We start from the raw sequence: 9,932 nt of genomic DNA, 5'->3' as shown, positions 1-9,932 counted from the left end.
ATCATACGTATAAGTTCAGTTTAGGTCAAATGATGCTATTATTTTAAAACAAAGACCACTTTTTGGTATTTCACTCAAGCTTCAGTTTGGAACCATTGTTTTGCTGTTGGTGCTATCATTTACCCAATGTGCATGCAAAAATAATGATTGCTCTGTTTGGCTTTAGAAAATTTGGTCAATGAAATAAAACTATGACACTTGTCTAAACAAAGTAACTGTCAGCTCATATCACAAGCTCCTTCTAAATAAAGGGCTCCAGTGCTCCAAATTTGTTTTTCTTTAATGAACCCAAGCCTTCCCACTGTCATTATTCATTCCTTCTAAAAACAGTGAAAAATGCAATACATTACTCAACTGTGACCTAGCGTGTCCTAAGGTGCATATTTTATTGATGTAAATAAATGAGATTCTGGTCTACCCAAATACCAGTGTTTTGATTTTATAGAAATTATGTTTACATAAAAAGTTGTCATTAGTGAAATGATTATTTCCCCTACGGATTCCAAAGATAATCTGACTGTTGCTAAAAGCCTGCTTAGCATCAGCAAATTTTTGGGGTGACTGGACTATTGGAGCACTTTTGTGGAACAAAAGCAAGAGAGGGAAAGAGTTAAAATGATTTCTGATTTTTGTGCTTTATCTCAATATGTATTTTTCATTCCATAAAGTGTTAGAGGTTTTGAAAGTATATTAGTTTCATGCTTGCGTAACTGCAAAGCTCAATTGAAAAAAATTACAGTGTTAAACTCCAGTATTACGGAGTATGAAATTAAAGTGAACTATACACTGGGAATTTGCTATTATTGCAAACTAAGTAAAAGCAAATTAAACTGTACATTTTACAGTGCTCAGAGCCATAAAAAATATTATAGCTGGTTTCCCATGCTTTTGAGGTAAGCTACCCCTTTACTATTCTTCCTGGATATCAATCCTAGAAACCAATACACATCTAAATTCTATTTCCCTTACTTCTGCCTTTAAGTGGTAACCAGTTTTATTTTATCAACAGGGATTCATTTTAAAAAGGTCACTGACTTAATGAAATAGTTTCCAATGTACATGCCCATACTGCTCTTTGAAGAAAAAATACATTTGTCTTAACTAGGTATTCACCAGAATAAATTAAGTAGGAATATTAGATGCAGAATCTCTATGCTAGATAGAAAGAATGCAAAAGTTACAGTTGCTCCTCCAAGGATAAAGGGGAGCGATAGGGAAATATGTTATTTTAATTGGGAAGAGGTGGAGATCCTTAATAGCAAGAATATCTGAGGAACCTAGACTGATCTCAGTGATTGATCCTACCACATAGCTGGAAGCTAAACCAATAAGTACCTTTTCAAAACTGTCGTATATTAGAATATTTTAACGATAATTGCTGAATAATATCAGTTAAAATATTGTTCAATAATTTAACACTTATTATTAATATTTTCAGTAGGACTACAGAGAGTGCTATCTTTTCCTGATATATTTCAATGCCAATTTTGAAGTTACAGCAGAAAATGCTGTAGCAATGGTGCAGGGATGGGATGGATGATGTTACAAATATCTTCATCATTATTTTCCACGATAATAGGTTGTTTATTGGCACACAGGAAAGAGGAAAACTGATTTCAAGAAGCCTGTTCTGAATTATAATATATATAATTAATTGCAAAGTCAAAATATAAATTGAAAGGAGCTGTCCATAGCACTATTCATCACAGTTAACACTGTGCTTGGAGATTAGTGTTTGCAGGATTGGGCTCTAAATGGAGAAGGTTAAAAGAACTTGAAATAAAAATAATATGCTATATTATTTTAAGGAAACTAACTTTTTAGAAGTGGTGATTAATTGTCATAAAACTGCTGTGCATATGGCTGGTTGTTTTAGACATTTGTATGTTCTGATATGGTAAATACAGAACTAATAGTGTTTGCTTTATTAAGCAAAACAATAATGATGCAAAATTCATATGGGACACTTAATTTATGAATGAAAAAGTGTCTTGGGGAACATGTTCTTCATTTTCACCTTACAATACGGTTAGAAAACATATTTGTGGGAGTTCTGGGTAATAAAATCTATGTCCAGGAAAGCTGTTGGTTTTGCTAAAAGTTGTAGGGAATTTGCGAATATTTAATGTTTTATAGTAAGTTGGCTCTTGGTACAATACAGATGTTTATAATAAAATTGGTAATAGTATGAGTTCGGCTTCTATTAACTACTATTGGGGACCTGTATTAGAGGAAAACAACTTCAATAGATTCATGTAAAAAAAGAAATCTTTTCCTGATGACATACTAAAAAAAATATTTTGGTGGAAATTGCCAATTATGGTTCTGACACCTTGGAATGTACATTTTAACTTAGAGTCTAGGTTGTTTTTCTTGTTTAGAAGCTGTTTATTTCATCAAAATGATTAAAGTAGTAATAATTAGTTACCATGGTAGCAGAACAAGACAAGAGACTTCTGTGGTACTTTTTAGGAAAATGTGAACTCATTGCTATTGCATAACAGCTGCTGAAATATAAAACACATGTAACTTACAGGTGATGTAAAATGCTTTCAACAAGTTAGGAAGGAACTGTAAAGTTTATAGTAGAAGTTAGACTTGTACTTTGAGAGAAAAATAGATGGAAAATATGTACATATGAGAAAACTGTATTTTTTCATTTAGGTCATAAAAAAAACCCTTGGCTACTAATATGTGTTCACATTTAGAAATTAATTCCTACGTATTTAGGATATGATAACATATGTAGATGATAAGTTAATAAACTAAGCTTGGGATATGTGTATATTCACAGTGTACAAATCAATTAGATTATTTTAATTATGTTAACCCTTGATCACAGGAGGAGGAACAAGATCATTATTTCCATGCTTATTTGAAATGAGTTTGTAACCCAGAAAATAGAAGTAGTACCTTAAAACAGAATATTGCCATATATTGTATAGTGATTCCCAGGTTCGATAAACACAGGCATATATGAATGAGAAAAAAAACTTTAATCATGGAGCAGTATGCAACTTCTGCAGACCCTATTTGGCTTTAACTAACTACTTAATGAGGGACTACCTCCCAGTTTTCTGTCTGGGAGCCTCTCCAAAGTACAAGTTCTATAACTATATCTTCCCTTTTAACAATAAGTATAATAAACCCATTAACACCCATCCATAGAGGAAATGTTGGAATCAAAGAAACATAGAGAAGTAAGGCTCGGAGCGACTTTTGGGCTAGGAACAGACTGACTTTTATTAGTAGATGTTTTGGATGGGTAATCCAGGAAAAAGATGACAAAGCTGAGATGGAAATAAAAAACACCCGAGCGAGGGACTAACAATCGAGGGATGGGGGAGAGGAGGGGAATGCCACTAGGTTACATACGATACAATGTTAGCCAACTAACCCCGGGGGTGGGGGGATGTGGGAAGGGGGAAGGGGAGGTGGGGTGTCGTGACACTGAGAGGGAAAGGAGATAGATACACACATACCTGTTACAGTGGTCCGCAATGTTGGAGGAAGTGGCTCGGAGAGAGCATCTCAGTCCATAAAGTCCGATTGCAGGGGTCCTCTTTGCCTAGGGCGGGGTTGTCCGTGGCGGCAAAATCCTCTCGATGCAAAGCAAAGCGGGGGGAGTGAGGTTCAGGCGGCGGTGTCCTCCAGGTCCGGTCCGGCGGCGGCTCATCTGGAGGGGTCAGTGTACTGGTGGCGGCCCGTGATGTGCTCCACGTAGATGTCGCGGGACCAGCGGATGGTGTTGGAAACCATGAGGCAGTATTACACATAAACTGGTTTAAGTGATCAGAAACTGGTTTAAACCAGTTTGATATAAACCTGGTTGAATGTAGTATCAGACTTAACTGATTTAGGTCAAACTGGTTTATGCAATGTCTGTCCCAGATCCCTTGCTAGTTCAAGCTAAACCAGACAATCCCAGTAATCCAGCATGCTCTCTTGGCTGGGCAGGGCTCTCTGATCCACAGAAAAGTTGGCCCTTCCCCTCTGCTCTTCCCCGTGCTCCCTGTAGCCCACTCACTACTTGCTGCTTAAGCAGAGATCCCTTCCTTGTCTCTTCCACAGCACGGACTGTATGTATGTGGTATGCTAGCTAAAGCTGTGTAAGGCAGATAGGGCAGTGTCCGTTTAGGACTTTTTGGAGGTAATCAACATCTCAGATGGTAATGTCTCTGCAGTCCTTCTTTTGCAAAAAGCTGTTTAAGAAGAGCTTGTAATGAATGAGGCTTTGTTTTCTGATGGGGTATTTTATGTTGATAACCGAGCTGATAAATGCTCTGTTATCAAGCGGGGTGCCGGGAACCCCCCCCAATCACACCATCCTGCTGGGGCCTGGCCATGTCCCACTTAGCTCCCTGCAGAAGGTAAGGGAGGGCTGTTTTAACACCCCCAGGCTTCTAGCCTGAGCCACTACAGGCATGTGCCTGCATTTCTGGGATGTCTGTCTGGGATACAGACTGATCTAGACTACCCAGGTTAGACAAACCTGCAAAGATTGAATCAGTTCAGGCTCAGGCTTTTTGAATGTCTGTCCCTAGCCCTGTAGATCATTGCCATCTTAGCCCCCACATCCCTATCCCCATGAATATCACATGAATGACACAGTATGGGCAGTTACTGTGTTGTGCTTTAATACTTCCAAGAAAAGTGCTAAAGCACAGAACCATAGCAACGTTGCCATACAGTGACATGTAGACATACCCATAGTGTCCTAATATCATATCTGGCTATGACTGATGAGAATTACACATTTCATAAAAACGTCTGTATTTACTGAAAAACACAGTAGATTTTTTAAATAATTAAAGTGCAATTTTTATTTTAATAGAATATTTTATCAATAAATTATTATTTGTGGAATGTTGCTAGTTATTCTGAAGAACTGTAACTTTGTCGCCTGGGATGAGATAGTTTAATCATTGAGGACCCTGGTTTAAGCACGGGTCTGGACTACAGTACCTTATGTGGTCTATTCCAGCCCTCTATGGCCCTCTATAAAAGCAACTAGCCAGTTACTGATTAAAATAGTTGGCTTAAGACAATTTTTGCATCCCCTATATATCTCTCCAATTAATCGTATTGCTCTTAGCTTCAACTCTTCAATTCCATTCCTGCTAACCCCCTCTTATTTTCCTAGTATTGTGGTGGGAGGCTAATATAAGCCCCCTCTACAAATACTTTCCTTAGACTTTTTATAGTTTGATTATTATTATTTATTTGCAATGCCAGGCTTTGTTGTCCCAAATGAATGGATATCAGGGCCCCAACTGGCTAAGACACTGTGCAAGCACATAACAAAAGATTGTTCCTGTGTCTAAGTTAGTTAAGAGAACCTAAAAAGTGCCTAATTAGAGTGTCTAAGTTAAGAGCCAACATGTAGGTACTGTAACATATGGGGAGACTACAAAGTTACACTGAGATAAAAGCAGATAGTATGTTAAACTGGTCAGACCACACTATTAATCAAAATCATACCACTGCCTAAACAGTCGCATGATTCTTTTAGGTCATTGTCATATATACATTCTTATATATAGATCTGAATAATGGCTTCTGCATTTTTCATATACATGCATTATATTTTAAACAGTTTACCTAAATCACATATTTCTCAGTTTCCTCAAATCACTTTTTGAAACTCTCTTTCTCAAGTCCTTTCCTGGATGCTTGTACAGTTGGTACAGGAAGATTTCTCCACAGCCCCAGGCTTGTAATATTATTAAGTATATTACTTTTAAGTCATATTACCTTTTGTCCTGGTTTTGTCTGCTAGATTTTAACATTTTTTTTATGGCAGCTGTGTCTGGACAGGGATGAGCACATTGTGGGGGCTCAACAACTAAGTTTCAAATATGGAATTTCTGAGCAAGTTATTTTTGAAGGTACCAGCCTGCCCTCCCTTCCTATCAAATAAGGGAACTAAAATAAATTTAAGTTTCAAAGTACATATCAGTAATTTAAGGGATGTTCAGGACTTACTGGAATGTTGTTATTTAAGAAAAAAAAAAACAAGAAAAACAGAACATTTATAAGTAAAGTGAAATTCTAAAATAAAATGTTGGAAAGCATGAAAATACAAACTTTGACATCTCTACCTTTGAGCTGTTGGCTACTCACTCTTTTTCTTCTACTACCCCTTTTATGCTCTGGCTGCAAAGCTTTCTGACCTTTTAGCATTAATATCTTAATAGATCAAATGTAAGCTTCCTGTATCTCATCTCCTTTCTCAATATCCTTTCCTCCCTGTATGCTCGGTCCCTCATAAATATTGGCTTCCTTCAAACCATAATCTGTTGTTTGTCTGTTTTCCCCTCTCAAAGTACACTTACTCAAAGTGTAATATGCTCTGGCTTCCAAAAGAACATCCACAAATATTATCCAGGCCCAACAATATGATGATGTCACCTCCTTTTTTATTTTACTTATTGTGAACATTGTTTCAGGTTTAGGCTTATAATGATATTCTTTTCTGGCTACATCTTAAAGCTATGCCACCTACTATATCCTTCTCCCTGATCCATTTTCTTTGATGCCTTTTTATATTCAGTAGAACAGGGGTTGTCAACTGGGGGTACGCATACCCCCATGGGTACTTGAGAGAGCCCTAGGGGGTATGTGCAGGTAGGCAGGGACAGAGTGCAGCCACCCACCACCCAGAGCCTCCACATCCTAGGAGCAGGGCTGGGGCAGGTTGAGGGCAGTGGGCCACACAGGTACCACCTGGCTGGCCAGACACAGGGGGGAGGGTGCTGTGGAAGCTTGCATGCAGTGGCTGCCACTGCTTTCCACACCCTATGTTGCTGCTGCTTTGTGTCCAGCTGTGCATCACCCTCCACCCTGCTGCTCCATGTCCAGCCACTGCTGGTACACTTACTAAAAAGGTTGAAAAGCCCTGCACTAGAAGCATAACTAGCAAGCATAACTAACAAATGCCTACTGGAGAGCTGGGAGGTTCAATCTTACCTGACCCAGGAACTCAATGTCCATGCCTGCTTCTGCCATGGTTCAGTCTACCCACCTCTAGTTGTTGTTGCTCCTGTTACAACAAAGACATGGGCCTGCTGCTGCTGTCACAGAACAGATTCCAAAAGAGAATGCCATTGTGGCACCCCATCTAAGTCAGTGCCTGGCTTGGTCACTCTTAGTTACACCTGCTTCCCCAGTTCTTAGTCCAATAATCTGTTATCCTTGGCTCATTCTAATTAATCTTAAAAGCCCCCTTCTTGCACAAGTATTTAATATATAATGAATACTAAATAATTAACAACTATATATAAGGGATACATTATATCTGATTTATTATAAATAAATATCAAATAAATTATAAATACATAATAAATGATAAACACTTAGGCCAAAATTCTATTACACCTCTTGTGACCCTGTACCCACTCTTGAAGGACCACACTTGTGTCCTGGAAAAACTGTTAATGAAAAAGCCAGGTAGGTAGATCCAAAAAGAACGGAGGTCATCCTCCTTTCTCCTTTATGTCATGTACAAATTGGATCCTTTCATGTTTTTTCACATAAAAGGTGAAATAAGATATGGACCTTAGGCTGTAAGGTTGCTGAGGCAGAGTGTCTTTTTGTTGTCTAGTTGAAGAGACAAACTGAATCCAATGGGATGGGAGCTATGGGTGTTGTGACTGTTCAAATAAGAAATGACAATGAGGAACCTTCCAACAGTTTTAATTATTCCCTTTTTTGGATTTTACAATGTGTCCTTCCTTGTCTAGAGCATGTACAAGAATTAATTTTTTATTATTAGTCTGGTAGAAACACTCAGTTCACAATTTTTCATCTAACCTAAAAATGATGAATCTGGTGGAAAGTTAAACCTTCTTCAACAAGGTTTACCTCTACTGTGGTATAGGCTAGTTGGGTTTAACAAACATTTGTACCAAGTGATAGAAGCTTCCCCACTGTCCTCTGGGCACCCCAGTGTGCATTGTTTTTCTCCCCTACCTTCCAGAGAGGAAAGTCTATGACTTGGTTGGACTGCACTGTTATGGATGACCTCCTGTTAACCTCTGGGCTGGAAAAGCTCAAACCCTCTCCACAGCCCCAAGGCTGTGCAGCTGGCACCCCAAGTAGGTTGGTTGAATGAAGCCCTCCAGCACTCCCCAGATCTGCCAGCACCCTCTTACTTACCAGCACCCCATGGAGTACAACAAAGCTGACACCTGCAACCCCATGACACAGTACTCTGAAATACAATGGGAGGGTAGATTCCCCCTGCCTCTGACATTTCAGAGGCCCAGACCTACAGGATCATACAGGATTGTGGGTACCAGCTTGAAGTGCTGCACAGGTGGAGGGAGGGTCATTCCCATATGGCACTTGAGAGCCCTAGACCAGCAACACAACACACAAGGCTGCAGGTTCAGATTTTTAAGCTTTCTTTCCATCCCCAGGGCCCCAGCAGCACCACAAGAACCCCATTTCCCTAGCACTGGCTAAGGTGGTGGGGCTTTGCATGGTAGCAGATGCATCTTAATGACTGCCAGGAAGCTGGAAGCTGCAGCAGTACCACAAGCCCTAACACTGATCCCTCTCCCTCACTCTTCCCCACCAATAGAAATGGCTGCTATCACCTTTCTCCAGGAAGACTATGAGGCCTGAAAAGCATATTGGGATGCATGTTTTGTGTCCCTGTGACTGGGTGCCATAGGAAGTACAGTCTTTCCGCAGAGCAGACGGTTAGCAAGTAAACACTTCTGCATGTTTCTAGCAGTAGGGTATTCAGTCATCTAAACTGAACTAATGAAATCTTTTTTTTTAATCCTAAAATCTTGCAAACACTTACAGATGTGCTTAAATTTAGTCATTAACAGCAAAATCTAGTTCCTCCACAGTGGATCCAGTGATGCCTCTGTTGGGACTTCTCACATGGTTAAACTTGAGTGTGTGCTGTATTTAACTGCTTATAGAATTAGGGCTAAGACAAGGTAATGCGTATGCATACATATAGCTAGACTTACATGTGCACAGACACATTCACTTCTTATAAATACGTATGATATCTTTATAAATTCCTTGCAGACGATGAAGGAAATGTTGGCTTCTTGCTGAAGGAAATTTTATCAGTTAAGCTATGAATAGATGATTATCTCACAACTCAAAAATCTCAGTCTCCTTAACAAGAAATGGAAAAGTCCCCCGTGTTAATGTTCTTCAGAAATTATTGATTGTTGGTGTCCAATTTTGACAAAAAATTTTCATATAATTACTTTAGAAGGCATTTATCCAAACACTGGAATGAAAATATAATAGTTCCAGGTTTTAAAAACAGTGATAAGAAAGATTGTGCATCATATGACTCTATTAGACTTATGTGTATGCCTGCCAAAATATTTTGGAAACATTTATTTTTTCATATTCAGGCATGTATTTCTGAAAATAATATTTTTGGAAGAAGAGTAAGCTGGTTTCAGAGAAAGTTATTCTTGCATAGACTGATACTTAGCATTGCACTGTTCAGCATTTAAAGATGTGAAAAGACAAAATGGGTCTGGTGGGTTGGAAACTGGCTAAGAGGTCAAAACGACAGTGTTAGTGGATGGGTCTGTATCATCTTGGCAAGAGGTAGCTAGTGGTGTCCTGCAGGGTTCTGTTCTTGTCTCAATGATGTTCAACATCATTATCAATGATTTAGATAAGGATGTGGAAAGCATGCTGGCCGAGTCTGCAGATGATACTAAGATATGGAGGAAGATGGTCACACTCGGGATAAGATGTAGATTCAAGCAGATCTGGACAAGCTGGAAAGGTAGATAGAGTGGAGCCAGATGCAGTTCAATAAGTGTTTCATTTGGAGAGAAGTAACCTGCAACATGAATATAGGAGATGTCCTGGCCAGCATGACAGCTGAAAGGGACCTCGGGGTTATGGTTGTTCACAGGATGACCATGAGCTGTCAGTGAAAC

The sequence above is a fragment of the Crocodylus siamensis genome, chromosome 1, assembly GCF_052110815.1.
Source record: "Crocodylus siamensis isolate JL-2025a chromosome 1, ASM5211081v1, whole genome shotgun sequence".
Classification (NCBI taxonomy): domain Eukaryota; kingdom Metazoa; phylum Chordata; order Crocodylia; family Crocodylidae; genus Crocodylus; species Crocodylus siamensis.
The sequence above is the reverse complement of the archived record's forward strand: the minus strand, read 5'-3'. Positions refer to the sequence as shown.